This window comes from Bos javanicus, chromosome 4 (genome assembly GCF_032452875.1).
Source record: "Bos javanicus breed banteng chromosome 4, ARS-OSU_banteng_1.0, whole genome shotgun sequence".
In the NCBI taxonomy this organism is placed as follows: Eukaryota; Metazoa; Chordata; class Mammalia; order Artiodactyla; family Bovidae; genus Bos; species Bos javanicus.
This window is the reverse complement of record NC_083871.1, coordinates 82,072,730-82,089,634: the sequence shown is the minus strand read 5'-3', so window position 1 is coordinate 82,089,634 and position 16,905 is coordinate 82,072,730. Positions and strand designations below refer to the sequence as shown.

At 42.1% G+C, this 16,905-nt stretch overlaps 1 protein-coding gene and 1 long non-coding RNA gene across 2 annotated transcripts in view; one reads left to right on the top strand and one right to left on the bottom strand.

Annotated features, from left to right (window-relative positions):
• LOC133246326 (uncharacterized) overlaps window positions 1-4,597 on the bottom strand; it is a 29,373-nt gene extending 24,776 nt beyond the window's left edge. The window contains exon 1 of the long non-coding RNA XR_009736010.1: window positions 4,499-4,597. This is a non-coding gene — a long non-coding RNA (uncharacterized LOC133246326). The remainder of the gene's footprint in view (window positions 1-4,498) is intronic.
• Window positions 1-16,905, top strand: part of POU6F2 (POU class 6 homeobox 2) — a 389,805-nt gene that overhangs the window by 294,116 nt on the left and 78,784 nt on the right. The window lies entirely within an intron of this gene.

The following is a 16,905-nucleotide window of genomic DNA, read 5'->3' as shown; positions in this document are numbered from 1 at the left end:
TATATCTGGAATCTAAAAAAAAAAAATGCTATAGACAGTCTTATTTACAAAGCAGAAATAGAGACACAGACATAGAGAACAAATGTATGGATACCAAGGGTAGGGGAGTGGGAGGAATTGAGAGATTGGGATCGACATATATACATTGCATACTATGTCGCTTCAGTCGTGTCCAACCCAATGGGCTGTAGCTGGCCAGGCTCCTCTGTCCACGGGATTCTCCAGGCAAGAATACTGGGGTAAGCTGTCATGCCCTCCTCCATGGGATCTTCCTGACCCAGGGATTGAAGCCACATCTCATGTCTCCTTCGTTGGCAGGCGGGTTCTTTACCACTAGCGCCACCTGGGAAGCCCATATATACACTGCTGCTGCGTCGCTTCAGTCATGTCCGACTCTGTGCGACCCCATAGATGGCAGCCCACCAGGCTCCCCCGTCCCTGGGATTCTCCAGGCAAGAACACTGGAGTGGGTTGCCATTTCCTTCTCCAATGCATGAAAGCGAAAACTGAAAGTGAAGTCGCTCAGTCATGTCCGACTCTTAGTGACCCCATGGACTGCAGCCTACCAGGCTCCTCAATCCATGGGATTTTCCAGGCAAGAGTACTGGAGTGGGGTGCCATTGCCTTCTCCAATATATACACTACTATATATAAAATAGATAACTAATGAGAACATGCTATACAGCACAAGGAACTCTGACTTAATGCTCTGTGGTGACTTAATGGGAAGGAAATCCAGAAAAAGAGGAGATATATGTATACATATAGCTGACTCACTTTGCTATATGATAGAAACTAACACAACTTTGTAAAACATCTACATTCCAATAAGATTTAAAAAAAAAAAAAAAAAAGGACCAAGTGGGTCAGACAATAAGGAAGAGCCCACAACAAGTGTCACCTGGGGACAGAGTGTCCTTCACATGCTGCCAGTGGACAGAGCACCTGTCCACAGAGGACAAGTGACAAGATTCCCTTTTGTTGGCAACACCCAGTGACGAGGTCTGAGAGTGTAACTCAGTTCACTCAGCCTAAAAATCTACAGCAGTTTTCGCTGGCCCTTGTCTGGAAATATGGAGCTGCTATTTAAAGTAAATCCAAACAAAATTATAATCTTATCTTTGTGCTTAGTCACTCAGTTTTGTCTGATTCTTTGTGACCCCATGAACTGTAGCCTGCCAGGCTCCTCTGTCCATGGATTCACCAGGCAAGAATACTGGAATGGATTGCCATTTCCTTCTCCAGGAAGAAATCTTTTAAGTTGCTCAAAAAACACCTTCCACTAAAATATTGGGTTAGCTGAAGAGTTTGTTCAGGTTTTTCCATAAAATAGTATGAAAAAAAAACAAACGAACTTTGTATTGGCCAACCTAATACATCTTGAAGTTTCCAGTTTAGACCAAAATTTAGAGAGCATACACTTAGACAATGCCCTTTTATTTTCTATTGAAAGCCAATAACTTTCTGAGGAAAAGGGGAGTGGGGAGAAGAAGAAGTGAGAGCATTGATTCCAATGCATATATGGGTTGAAGAATAAGTTTACAAGGACCTTTGGCAAGCTCCTCCTTTCTGGGCATGACTGCTTAGAGAGCAAAATCAGAAGCATTCGTGGGGTCTTTGGAAAGGAGCTTAGCATGCTCACTCTTAGAGACAAAACACAGGTAGGTAAAACACAGACATAGATACTCTGGGTGGGTATATGCAGGAAGAAGAAGGTGTACAAGTTCTCTCCTGATTGATTCTTTTTTTCTCAGTGAAGTAAGAAAAGCTATGACAAACCTAGACAGCATAATAAAGAGCAGAGATATTACTTTACTGACAGAGGTGTATCTAGTCAAAACTATGGTTTTTCCAGTGGTCATGTATGGATGGATGTGAGAGTTGGACCATAAAGAAAGCTGAGTGCCAAAGAATTGATGCTTTTGAACCGTGGTGTTGGAGAAGACTCTTGAGAGTCCCTTGGACTGCAAGGAGATCTAATCAGTCCATCCTAAAGGAAGTCAGTCCTGAATATTCATTGAAAGGACTGATGCTGAATCTGAAGCTCCAATACTTTAGCCACCTAATGTGAAGAATTGACTCATTGGAAAAGACCCTGATGCTAGGAAAGATTGAAAGCAGGAGGAGAAGGGGGCAACAGAGGATAAGAGGGTTGGATGGTATCACCAACTCAATGGACATGAATTTGAGCAAGTTTGGGGAGTTAGTGATAGATAGGGAAGCCTGGGGTGCTGCAGTCCATGGAGTCACAAAGAGTCGGACACGCCTGAGTGACTGAACGGAACTGACTAAACTGAAAGATCAAGAGCAACAGCTGAGGATAAGAATGGGAAGGCAGGTGCTGGAGGGTTGAGTAGAAACAAGAAGATAGAAAGTAGTCCTTTTAGGGAGTGGTAGAGTGATCTGATGGGGAAATGTCATACGGTCGCTAGGTGGTACCTAGGGTCTGTCTACTTGAGGTTCATAGTTTTGTATTTAAGTGAGGCCAGTCAGTACAGTTGTGAGGTTTTCTCCAACCAGGTTCAGTTCTGCGGGCACCAGCACAGAGTAGGTAGAGAGTTTGATTCTGAAATCTAAGCTCTGTGAAGAAGGAAGGACTCAAATTGGGGAGGTAAGGGGTAGTAGAACAGTGATAGGATTCATGGATTATGGATTCCAGGAAGATTAAAGAGCTATTAAAGTTTGCAATAGCTCTTTAATCTTATGAGATTAAATAATCTCATTTTAAATTATTAAATAATTTTATAATAATATTTTTATATTTTATATAATTTTATATAATTATAAAATTATAATTTTATAATAATAATTTTAATAATAAATTATTAAATAAATCAATTAAATAATCATATGAGAGAGAAGCTAGAAATGAGATGCTTGTAACTGAGATGATGGAAAAGTTGCTGTTGTTGACAATCATAGAGTATGACCTTCAGAAAAAGAACATGTCATTAGAGGAGAGTAAGTCAAACACTACGAGGCCAGGGTATCAGAAGATATAAAAATTATACACACACACACGGAGATGCAGTTTTAATTCCATAACGTGTAACAAAGGTCCGGGAACAATAGTTTGAAGGAATGAGGTAGGGTGACTTAAAGAGTAGCAAGTGGGACAGTCAAGGCATGAGCTTCAAAGCTGGGGTTTTCGAGGAGATGGGAGGCAGAGTGGCCTGACACCACCCACCTCCAGGCCCAGAGGTGGCAAGATAACAGCCAGCACATACAAGGTCTTCAGGGAAGCAGTGTCCTTAGGGGAAAGCTGGATGTCTGCTAGTGCAAAAGCCTCACAGAGCCTTCCAAGAAGACACTGAGGAGATAGACAGTTTGGCTGATGAAGGACCGCAGTGGAAGAAAGGGTGTCAGAAACAGAAAAGGTGAGAGATATGGGCTCTGCAGTGCCATATGAGGAGATTGTCCAGATGATGAGGACTAGCTGGGATTCTTGGGTTTCCTGGGTAACTGAAACAAATAAGGATACAGGATGGCTTACTCCTGGTGACTTCCAAGGCAGATGATGGTGGGAGCTTTGAAAACCCAGGGGCAGAGAGGTGGGGTTTTTCCAGAAGTAAGAAGTTTGAGGGCTCATCTTCACCCCCAAAGATAGAAATGGAGACCAGGAGAGGGGCAACATTTTGAGAATCACAAGGAGGCTTTCAGGTTCTAGTCACTCATGCCAAACTCTTATCTGATAGAAATTTATTTTATAAGGATGATGAATTAGAAGATCCTGATACAATGAAATTTGAATCTTTAAATTTAAATATTTGAATATATAATGAAGCTGGCAAGCTATTTATCTAATAGATACCCACCCATGCCATGCAAATAAATGTAATTTTAAAATCTGAGAAAGCATGTACTTTCAAAAACACAGAATAGAAGAATATCGGGATAACACAGGAAAATCTTTTTTTAGCATTTATTTTTTTATGTGCCTGTGGCAGGTCTTAGTTGCAGCATGTGGGATCTAGTTCCCTTCCAGGAACCCAGGAGCCAACCAAGGCCCCCTACATAGGGAGCATGGAGTCTTAGCCACTGGGCCACCAGGGAAGTCCCTAGCACAGGGAAATCTTGGCTATCCATTGTTAACCTTTGGACCCTCAAAGAAATGAGTACCTCTTGATAGCTGAATTTTCCCAGAAGAGTGAAGGGTTAAAGCTTTTAGAGTAGAACTATAAAACTTGTAAAATGTAAATCATTTAAAAGCCTTTTACTCCCATCTCCTGCCTTCTTAAACAGAATATCATCATAATAAAATTCTTCTATTTGTTTCATACTTTGTGGTTGACAGAGTACTTTTACAAACATTATCTCATATTATCCTCCAAGATCCTTGTAAAGTATCTCAAAGATTTGACAGATGGTTGAGTTGGACAGTCACAGGGGTGTGAATTGCCCAGTGCGTGTGAAAGGGAACATAACTGCAACTTCCTGATGACTTTGGGTCATTATGTTGGTATCAATCATAAGGATGTTCCCAGAAGGCAGGACTTACATGCAATATAAGAAAACACAATGAAGGATCCAACTGTGTGGGCGGACAGCAAGTGCTCTCAGAGACCCAAAGAGGAGCCAGCTGAGGACTGGAATGTCCAGGAGGACTTCCTGGAGGTGGTAAAACTTGAACAGGGCTCTAAAGTTCTAATAGAATCTATGAGGGTAAGAAGATCCAGAGGAAGACATAGTAAGTGTGTGGCTTGGATATTGGAACATCAGTAGAAGTTATTCACTTAGATGATTTCTGTTTTGCTGCAAATGAATACCATTACCCTTTGCCCACTCCCCACTGCTTCCCCTGCCATCTAAATTATTCCCTGAGATGGATGATTTTATGTGTCAGTTAGACTGCACCATGATGCTCGGATGTATTCAAACATTGTTCTGCATATTTCTATGTGGATGTTTTGGGATGAGATTTACATTTAAATCAGTGGACTTTGAGTAAAGCAGTTTACCCTCCATAATGTAGGTGGGCTACATTCAATCAGCTGAAGGTCCGAATGGAACAAAAAGCTGACCTTCCTTGAACAAGAGAGAATTCTACAGCAAACTGCCTTCAGACTTGAACTTCCACATCAGCTGTTCAAGCCCACCCTAGATCGCCAGCCTGCCAGCCCACCCTGCACACTTTGGACTTAGCAGCCTCTGTATTCACATAAATCAATTCCTTATCCTATTGGTTCTGGTTTTGTTTTTGTTTTTTCCTTTCAGAAGAGCCCTGAACAATGCTGTCTCTTTCTCATAAATCACATGAATTTCCTAAAGGGCAAAGGGGTACAATTCTCCAGAGTATGGACCTGTTCAGGGGTAAAAAGACTTTTTCTACCCATGAAGTCTTTAGGATCCAGGATGTTCCTGAGTTTATCAGGGCAAAAGAAGCCAGACTCTAAGAAGTGGTTCTTAAAATTCATTCTGGGAGAAACCCAGAGCATTACAAGCCCTCACTGTTCTGCTCAGAGCCAGTTCACCAGTTTTCACATCTCCTATAGATTTTCTTCTTGAGCCAGCTCTGACCTTGCCCAACACCAGCCAAGGCAGAATTGTGTTGGATACACTATGGTTACTCTGTCATGTGATTCCACTGATAATTCTGCCAAACACTCAATCAAGATGGACAATCAATCAAACTAGATAGTTCAGATTCAACCACAGGCTCATCGCCATAGTGCAGGAGTTGGGAAACATTTTTTGTAAAGAGTCAAATAAAGAATAATTAGGGCTTTATGGGTTGAGACCACATTTAGAATATTCTTTATGTACTTATATAACAAGAGAGAACAAATTTCCATGAATTCCTTATTGATGAAGTTTGAAATATATTAATAGTATCTGAGTAGAACTTTTTGTTATACCAGTTACTAATGAGGAGAATGGAATTCTTTTCTTGGTAGGGGGAGTGTATTAGTCCGGGTTCTGCAGAGAAACAGAACCAGTAGTTTTAATGCACATACATATGTGGAGATTAGATAGATACATACATAGATATGCATATATGTCTATATTACATATGTACAGCTAACCCTTGAACAACATAGGTTTGAATTTCACAGGCCCACTGAGGCATAGATTTTTTTCAATAAATACATGAATGCATAAACACAGTACTACACAATCCATGGTTGTCTGAATGCACAGATACAGAACCAAGGATACAGAGGACTGATAAGTGGATTTTCAACTGCCAACCTCCACATTGTGTTGTTCAAGGGTCAATGCAAAGAGAAAAACGAGAGATTTATTATTTATTATAAGGAATTGACTCACGTGGTTATGGAGGCTGAGAAGTCTGAAGTCTGCAAGAGCTGATTTCCATCCAATTTGAATTCAAAGATTTACAGGCAAGACAATTCCCTGTTTTGGAAATATCCAGAATACTGTTTGACCAAATATCTGGCCTAGTCAAGTTGACACATAAAATTAGCCATCAAGGAGGATAACGTTTCAGTTTATTAAAATTCAAAATTAGTCATTGTCATCATCAAAGCAAGTGCAAATATTCATCTGTAAAAACCGTATTAGCTGGTGGGCTGTAAAAAAAAAAAAAAAAAACAAGCTGTGGACCAGATTTGGCCCATGAGAAGTAGTCTGCCAAACCTGGCTATAGGATAATACTTTAATGATAATAATGATAGTAATCCCCTTAAATAAAGATAATAAGATTCAGTATATTATACAGTTGAGAGAGGAAACTGAAGCCAGCCTGCCTGGGTTGGAATTTTGACTCCCTCACTTAGTAGCTGCGTGATTGTAGGCCTATTGTTTAACCCTTTTTGCTTCAGTTTACTTCTTTTAAAATGCAACTAAAAGTATAAACCTCATAAGTTTGCCATGGAAATTAAATTGGTATCTGCAAAGCTCTTAGAAAAATGTCTGATATATGTGGTGAGTGTTATATTATTAGTAGATGTGATGCTAGTATGATGCTGATGAGATTAGAGGAAAGGAGAGAGAAGCCCAAAGAAAATGGGAAATAAATCCTTCTGATGCCAGGAGACTGAGTGGTTTCTACAGGTTGAGAGTGCTACTAGAAATATGATGTGCTGACCTCTGAGACTGACCAGTCTCAACCAACAACTCAAACATGCTCTTGTACTCCAAGCACCAAGAGTCGTGGTCATGTGTTGTAGCCCAGCCATCAAGATTATTAGTGTTTATTGCACTCTGAATACCCATCAGCTTAGGAAGAGTATGCAATGGGGGAGAATGGGGCAATGGGGGAAAATTTTGGTACTTACCTTCAGAAATTACTCTAGAACCCAGCACACAGGAGACGGAGACCTGACTACCCAGTCCGAGCTAACTGTGAGTTTACTGGAGAAGCAATAATTTTACAAAGAGGCAGGGAATTGGTGTTCGTATCGAATAAAAAATAAGCTCCCAGATTTACATTCATTGATTTTCTATCTAGTTTCTATCTATGTTCATCATGTTGAATTTCTTAGTATCCAAAAATCAAGTCGTTGAGAAAACAAAAGTGTCTGTACCCCTGTAATGCCCACATCCTTTGTAATGTGGCCAACTTCTTAATCTTAACTCTTAGTTGTACTCACTCGAAAGAGTTTTTTTTAGAAAAGAAGTAAGAGATTCTGAAAAAAAATCTAGCCTTATTGCTTTGATGAAGACTCACCACCCGTGACCCTTTAAATATTGAACTTGGACTATAAAAATATCACTTCTTATTGATCACATGGTTATTAAAGTCAGTCAAATGCTGGATTTATATGTCAAACACTTGTATTATTTCCTGTAAATATTAGGGCAAAGGGAAAAGATGATAATGCCACTTGTGAAGAGTCACATCAGATTTGTTCAACTTTACAAAACTGAAAAGTAATAAAAGTGTCATCAAGAATTTCATTACACATGCCAGGCACTTGTCAAAAACCGCTGCACGTCATTTTTGTATGTTGATGTGTTTGTGGATGAACCCAGAAAACACACACACACAGGTGACAGGAAGCAGAGTGAAGAGTGATCTGTGTGCCTCCCCACCTCCACGGGCTCTACAGCAGCCATGTGAGTGACAGCTGCTAGGATTATTCAGGAACAGTATGCTAGGATTAATCAACTGCTCGGATTATTCAAAGGCTTCTGTGCATACACTCATTCAGGTTCGCTTTTTTTCTGAACTCCAGTCCCCTGGGGGATGCTGACCAATGATCTAAGTCTGGGAGAAAGCCTCGGAACTCAGTAAATCAACAAATCCTCATTAACAGTTTAAGGCCTTTGTGTGTGTGTGTGTGTGTGTGTCAGTGGCTGGAGACTTTCTTTTAGCTGTGCTGAGAGCCTTGCAGCATCTGAGTTCCCTGACAAGGGATCAAACCCGTGCCCTCTGCACTGGAATCTCAGAATCCTAACCACTAGACCACCAGGGAAGTCTCAAGGCAGATTCTTAATCCCCTCAAATTCAGGTCCCCACCTAATGAACCTCGAGAGTGCTTCGAGGGAGAGGTCAGCATAGAGATCTTTAGAGCTCCTGTTTCCCCCAACACAACTTTTCATCTAAGCAAATGCTTTCAGATGAGTAAAAGAAACCATTGGCCCAGCCCGGGCTTCCTGACTGGGAGACTGGGATGGGAGGCCCAGGGCATGCCTGTGAACAGAGCAACGGGTAGGCATTTCTAATGGCATTTTGATGTACATGCACAAAATTGATGTTGGAAGGATCATTGTAAAGTCCCAAACAGTGGAATATTGAGGACATTTTCAGGTGGCACTCTGATTCTGGCTGGGTGAGTCCAGTATATTTTCTCATGTCACAGTTGATTAGGTTCACGGGGAAGTGGAAAGAGTAAAAAATTCTCTTATTACTGCAGCAATGCCGTCTCAGCCTCTTTTCCCTTTGAATGCAACATTAGTTTTTGTCCAGAAGTCTAACTGCTTTCTACAGTTTGGGGAATTGTAAAGCAGAAACAATTTTCCCAGCCAGGCTGACCTTCACAGTAATGAGAAATGACTGGAATTTCTCCCTATTTCTCTAACATTTGGGGAGGTTTGGGAAGGTGGGGGGAAGGAAGAATATGCTTGTTTTACCTGATATTATGTCGTGAGTGTCCATTTGGTACTTGGAGCCTAATTTTTTTCCATTCAGGGGATTACATGGACTGTTGCACCCTATGACCCAGGAGTCAGACCACGAGTGTATTGAGAAACGACAGTAAGGCACTTGAAATCTTTTGTTATCACAACAGAGATGGCATTTTGTTTCAGCCACTAAATGAATAAATATTTTTCTCCAGAGGATGGCTATTTTCATTTACTCTCCAGCCCTTACTCAGGTGATAAGCAGGAGGGTGAGGAAATTCAACCTTCATTTAGGCCATGCCCCTCAAGTCTTTGATGCCCTTGGAGTCCTGCCCCATCCCTTCTAGCCTCTGGGACCTCCCAATGGGACTCCCCCATGAGCTAGCCAAATGGTGCTTCTTCTGCTTGGCCTCTTGCTTAGTCCTCACCTTGAGCTTTACCAAGATGGTGAGATAAATGGGCTCTTTGTCAGGATATATGCCCAGGATTTGGATTGCTGGCTCAAATGGTAACTCTATTTATAGTTTTTGAGGACCCTCCATACAGTTTTCTATAGTGGCTATACCAACTGACATTCCCACCAACAGAGTAGGAAAGCTCCTTTTGGCAGAGAGAGTAATTTATTGGGAGGGGGAATATTTCATAGCTACTTTTCTCTGACCTCAGACTCTGTCTACCTCCTTTTCAGGTTGGCAGTAGGACATCATCATGACTACTCTAAATTTAGATTCTACTCTGCCACTCACTAGTTGTGTGACCTTGGAGCAGGCTACTTAAACTCTCTGAGCCTCAGTTTCCTCATCTGTAAAATGAAGCTATAATAATACCTCTCTCTTAAGGCTTTTTCATTTGAAAGAGAAAAAAAACCCACTTAGCATGTTTCCTGCTGTATGCCCTCACTAAACTGTAGCTTGTGTTATTAACTCAATTCTCTCATTAAATAGACTGTAAATTGATGTATTTGCTATATAGTATCATAGAAGCCAGGCTTCCCTGGTAGCTCAGTCAGTAAAAAGTCTGCCTGCAGTGCAGGAGACCTAGGTTCAATCCCTGGGTCAGGAAGATCCCCTAGAGAGGGAAATAGCAAACCACTTCAGTATCCTTGCCTAGAAAATCCCCTGGATAGTGAAGCCTGGTGGGCTGCAGTCCATGGGATTGCAAAGAGTCGGGCACAACTGAGCGACTAATACACACACACACACACACACACACATCATAGAAGCCCTCCACTATTAATCCATTCAGTGGTGTGTTCTATAGAATGGGGTGCTGTTGGATGCCTGCCTTAGTTTGGCAGATGAAGAGATACATGGTTTGGGACTGAAACTTTATTTTTCTCTAGTCCGCCTAGTACCTGAACCTTACATGAGATGTAGTGCATCCATGCATGCTAAGTTACTTCAGTCATGTCTAACTCTCTGTGACCACATGGACTGTCGTCCACCAGGCTCCTCTGTCCATGGGATTCTCCAGGCAAGAACACTGGAATGGGTTGCCATGCTTTCCTCCCCGGCATCTTCCAGACCCAGGGATCGAACCTGCATCTCCTGCATTGCAGGCAGATTCTTTACCACTGAGCCACTGAAGAAGCCCACATGAAATGTAGTCAGTTCAGTCAGTCAGTTCAGTCGCTAAGTCGTGTCCGACTCTCTGCGACCCCATGAATTGCAGCACGCCAGGCCTCCCTGTCCATCACCAACTCCTGGAGCAATCTGAGTCCCTCAAGATATTTTGTTTCACTCATTGGTCCAATGATATAAGTGAGTTTGTGGAGTCAGCCCTCTGACCCAGGGTTGCAGGCACCTCATGAGTGGCTCACTCATTATACCTTGGAAGACAGTCACTTCTCATAATGATGAGAATGTGTTTCAAGACAATCTCTGTTCCAGAAACATCTTTGAGCAACAACAGGGAATTATGGGTACAAAGTCATGTTCTCTTTCTCAAGTTCATTCCCTTCTTTCTCTCCTTACTGCCACACTCTAGGTTTCAGCGCTTACTTCTACTCTCTGTAAGAGCTCTGGATCTTTTCCCCAGGCTCCCTGACCCTGTGCTTCCCCCAGGCACCTCCCAACCCGTCTACAGATCAAGACAACCTTCCTGAAACTTGAGCAATGATCAGCTCATGTTGATGGCCTGGTGTGCCATGGTGTGGCATACATGCTGTAAAGTGATATGGTGTGCCATGGTGTGGCATGGAAGGGCATGAACCCAGAGAGGAAGAAGACAGCACATTTTTAAAAATTAATTATTGTAGTGGTTTTTGCCAAACATTGACATGAATCAGCCACATGTGCACATGTGTTCCCCATCCAGAACCCCCTCCCACCTCCCTCCCCATCCCGTCCCCAGGGTTATCCCAGTGCACCAGCCCTGAGCACCTGTATCATGCATTGAACCTGGACCGGCGATCTGCTTCATATATGATAAAATACACGTTTCAGTGCTACCCTCTCAAATCATTCCACCTTCACCTTCTGCCACAGAGTCCAAAAGACTGTTCTTTACATCTGTGTCTCTTTTGCTATCTCGCGTATAGGGTCATTGTTACCATCTTTCTAAATTCCATATATACGCATTAGTATACTGTATTGGTGTTTTTCTTTCTGACTTATTTCACTCTGTATAATGGGTTCCAGTTTCATCCACCTCATTCAGTCAGTTCAGTTCAGTCACTCAGTCGTGTCCAACTCTTTGCGACCCCATGAATCACAGCACGCCAGGCCTCCCTGTCCATCACCAACTCCCGGAGTTCACTCAAACTCATGTCCAACGAGTTGGTGATGCCATCCAGCCATCTCATCCTCTGTCATCCCCTTCTCCTCCTGCCTGCAACCCCTCCCAGCATCAGGGTCTTTTCCAATGAATCAACTCTTCGCATGAGGTGGCCAAAGTATTGGAGTTTCAGCTTCAGCATCAGTCCTTCCAATGAACACCCAGGACTGATCTCCTTTAGAATGGACTGATTGGATCTCTTTGCAGTCCAAGGGACTCGCAAGAGTCTTCTCCAACACCACAGTTCAAAAACATCAATTCTTCGGTGCTCAGCTTTCTTCACAGTCCAACTCTCACATCCATACATGACCACTGGAAAAACCATAACCTTGACTAGATGGACCTTTGTTGGCAAACTAATGTCTCTATATTGAAATATGCTATCTAGGTTGGTCATAACTTTCCTTCCAAGGAGGAAGCGTCTGTTAATTTCATGGCTGCAGTCACCATCCACAGTGATTTTGGAGCCCCCCAAAATAGTCTGAAACTGTTTCCACTGTTTCCCCATCTATTTCCCATGAAGTGATTGGACCAGATGCCATGATCTTCATTTTCTGAATGTTGAGCTTTAAGCCAACTTTTTCACTTGCCTCTTTCACTTTCATCAAGAGGCTTTTTAGTTCCTCTTCACTTTCTGCCATAAGGGTGGTGTCATCTGCATATCTGAGGTTATTGATATTTCTCCCAGCAATCTTGATTCCAGCTTGTGCTTCTTCCAGCCCAGCATTTCTCATGATGTACTTTGCATATAAGTTAAATAAGCAGGGTGACTGATTAAAATGCATTCTTTTTAATAGCTGAGTAATATTCCACTGTGCCTATGTACCACAGCTTTCTTATCCATTCATCTGCTGATGGGCATCTAGGTTGCTTCCATGCCCTAGCTATTGTAAACAGTGCTACAATGAACATTGGGGTACACGTCTCTTTCCATTCTGGTTTCCTCAGTGTGTATGCCCAGCAGTGGGATTGCTGGGTCGTATGGCAGTTCTATTTCCAGTTTTTTAAGGAATCTCTACACTGTTCTCCATAGTGGCTGTACTAGTTTGCATTCCCACCAACAGTGTAAGAGGGTTTCTTTTTCTCTGCACCCTCTCCAGCATTTATTGTTTGTAGACTTTTGGATAGCAGCCATTTTGACTGGCGTGAGATGGTACCTCATTGTGGTTTTGATTTGCATTTCTCTGATAATGAGTGATGTTGAGCACCTTTCCTTGTGTCTGTTAGCCATCTGTGTCTTCTTTGGAGAAATGTCTGTTTGGTTCTTTGGCCCATTTTTTGACTGGGTCGTTTATTTTTCTGGAATTGAGCTGCAGGAGCTGCTTGTATATTTTTGAGATTAATTCTTTGTCAGTTGCTTTGTTTGCTGTTATTGTCTCCCATTCTGAAGGCTGTCTTTTCACCTTGCTTATAGTTTCCTTCCTTGTGCAAAAGCTTTTAGTTCAATTAGGTCCCATTTGTTTATTTTTTCTTTTATTTCCATTACTCTGGGAGGTGGGTCATGGAGGATCCTGCTTCAGTGTAAGCACATCTTGACTCTGCCTTTCACAGTCTGTCCTGAAAATCTGTTGCCATCCTTGGACTTCACTTTCCATTTCTTAAAAATTAGCCTGTCCACTGCTCACATGTAAGATCCCTTGTTTCTCCAACTTTAAGACACTTCTCCAATGGACTATGGGTTATCCTTGTTTCAACTTGGGTCCTTAAAAAAATGGCAGAAGGACTTCCCTGGTGGTCCAATGGCTAAGACTTTGTGCTTCCAGTGTAGACGACACAGGTTCAATCCTTGGTTGGGGAACTAAGATCCTGTGTGCCATACAATATGACCAAAAAAAAGAAAGAAAGAAAGAAATGTGGCAGGAATGCTTCACATTCTAGGAGGACCAGTATGAGATCCTTATTAGATCATTTCTGATAATTCAGTTCAGTCGCTCAGTTATGTCCAACTCTTTGCAGTCCCATGGACTGTGACACACCAGGCTTCCCTGTCCATCACCAACTCCCAGAGCTTAGTCAAACTCATGTCCATTAACTCGGTGATGCCATCCAACCATCTCATCCTCTGTCGTCCCCTTCTCCTGCCTTCAATCTTTCCCAGAATCAGGGTCTTTTCAAATGAGTCAGTTCTTCACATCAGGTGGCTAAAGTACTGCAGTTTTAGCTTCAGCATCAGTCCTTCCAATGAATATTCAGGGCTGATTTCCTTTACGATGGACTGGTTTGCTCTCCTTGTAGTCCAAGGGACTCTCAAGAGTCTTCTCCAACACCACAGTTCAAAAGTATCAAGACTTAAATAAATCATTCTTGACAAGACATGTGATCAGAGGAATGTCTGATGTTCACACTGTGACTGAATTATGTAGTTATTCAAGGTTTTCTCTGGTGGGGAAGAATAATTAAACATAGAAAGTACTAAAGACAGGGCCAGGAGGGTGATCATGCCATTATCCAAATGAGAAGAGTTGGGGACCTTAACTAGGCCACAGCAGTGATAAGGAGGAGGAGAAGTGGACAGTCTTCAGAGTCTAGATGATAAGATTTAGTCATTGATTGAACCTTAGATTGAACCTTAGCATCTATCTCTGTTTTATTGACATGCCAAAAACTTTGACTGTGTGGATCACAATAAACTGTGGAAAATTCTGAAAGAGATGGGAATACCAGACCACCTGACCTGCCTCTTGAGAAACCTGTATGCAGGTCAGGAAGCAACAGTTAGAACTGGACATGGAACAACAGACTGGTTCCAAATAGGAAAAGGAGTATGTCAAGGCTGTATATTGTCACCCTGCTTATTTAACTTATATGCAGAGTACATCATGAGAAACGCTGGGCTGGAAGAAGCACAAGCTGGAATCAAGATTGCTGGGAGAAATATCAATAACCTCAGATATGCAGATGACACCACCCTTATGGCAGAAAGTGAAGAGGAAACTAGAAAGCCTCTTGATAAAGGTGAAAGAGAAGAGTGAAAAGTTGGCTTAAAACTCAACATTCAGAAAACGAAGATCATGGCATCTGGTCCCATCACTTCATGGGAAATAGATGGGGAAACAGTGGAAACAGTTTCAGACTTTATTTTGGGGGGCTCCAAAATCACTGTGGATGGTGACTGCAGCCATGAAATTTAACAGACGCTTCCTCCTTGGAAGGAAAGTTATGACCAACCTAGATAGCATGTTCAAAAGCAGAGACATTACTTTGCCAACAAAGGTCCGTCTAGTCAAGGTTATGGTTTTTCCAGTGGTCATGTATGGATGTGAGAGTTGGACTGTGAAGAAAGCTGAGCACCGAAGAATTGATGCTTTTGAACTGTGGTGTTGGAGAAGACTCTTGAGAGTCCCTTGGACTGCAAGGAGATCCAACCAGTCCATTCTGAAGGAGATCAGCCCTGGGATTTCTTTGGAAGGAATGATGCTAAAGCTGAAAATGCAGTACTTTGGCCACCTCATGCAAAGAGTTGACTCATTGGAAAAGACTCTGATGCTGGAGGGATTGGGGGCAAGAGGGGAAGGGGACGACAGAGGATGAGATGGCTGGATGGCATCACTGACTCGATGGACGTGAGTCTGAGTGAACTCCGGAGTTGGTGATGGACAGGGAGGCCTGGGGTGCTGCAATTCATGGGGTCGCAATGAGTCGGACACGACTGAGCGACTGAACTGAACTGAACCTTAGAGGTGAGGAAAGCAAGAAGTCAGAGAAGAATCATGCAGGGACTGAGGAAGAGGGGCTCTAGAAGGTGAAACTGAGTTTTGTTTTGAACAAGATGAGTTTTTGAAGCTGTGCATCACTTCATGGAAATACACAATATCCTGTTGGGATTTCTCTGGAGGCAGGCCACGGTTGCAGCTAGAACCATATTTCATATGGAATCATGGTCCCTAAAATCTCTCCTGGGGTGAACATGCCCTTTGACCCCCTACTCTTCCTCCAGAAATCACTCCCCTCTTGGCTTTATAATACTCTTGGCTTTATAGCCAGTGTCCCATTTTGAAAGTGATGTCACCACTTTCTCCTTCTGCCCCTTAAACAACCATCCCTGATCACTCTGTACCTACTTACTTTCAGTATCATTTCAGCTCCGTTCCTTAAATCCATCCCTCCTAACCTAGTTGTCAAGGAACATGCATAAATTATCTTCTTTATTTTGCATCACCCATCACTAAATGCTCTTCAGGTAAAAGTCTGCCCAGTCACTTTAATCCTGCAGTGGAGCCAGACAGCTTAAAATCTCTGCTATTTCCCACAATGGTTACTATTACTCTCCTTTTATCTTTGGGGAAAAAAAAATGTTTAAACAACAGAAATGCAAGGCTGGTTTCTCCTCCTGATTCTACCATCTTGCCTCCCCTTTGTATCACCAATACCAACTTCTTTGGTTTGCAGAGCAAACTATTCACTTGGGTCAGTGCATGAAAGGATATTCCTTCACAAAATGAAAGCCCCCGTCATTTCGAGGGAAAATGCCCTTCTAGACAGAGCTGTATGACTTTCTAAAAGAGGGCATTTATAGAACCTCAAATAGATGAATCGTTTTCTTTCAAGCAGGGAAATGTATTTCACTCTTCTTGCTTCAACTGGGATTGAGCCCATTCATTTCATTTTTTTATGCTCTCCTGTTTTATTTAGAAATGATCTATTCATCCCAACCCAATTGAAGAAATATAGATAACTCAGAAAAAATTGCCATATTATTCACATGAGGAGCATTGATGCTCCCACTGAATATTTTCAGAGCTCCATTTAATTTGTGCTATATAAACCTGGTCTACAAAACTCTTTTTTTTATTTGTTATACTCAAAGAAGGCAGCATCATCCCTGGAGTCAGTGAGACCCACATTCTAATTGCAGTTGCTTTCATATCCCTTGGACAAGTTATTTAACTTCAAGGATAATAGAATCTATTTTTCAGTGTGCTGTGCGATTAAGTTAAACATCTGGCATATACTATGTTATACGGGAAATATTCTCAGAGGTGTAAAGTCATCTTCAGCAGGAATCTTTTTGCATCTCTGGTATCTGGATGTACATGATTCTGCTAATCTAATGAGGGGTACTTTCTGCTTCACACCTCTGTTCTTAGCTCAGCACTGCTTGTA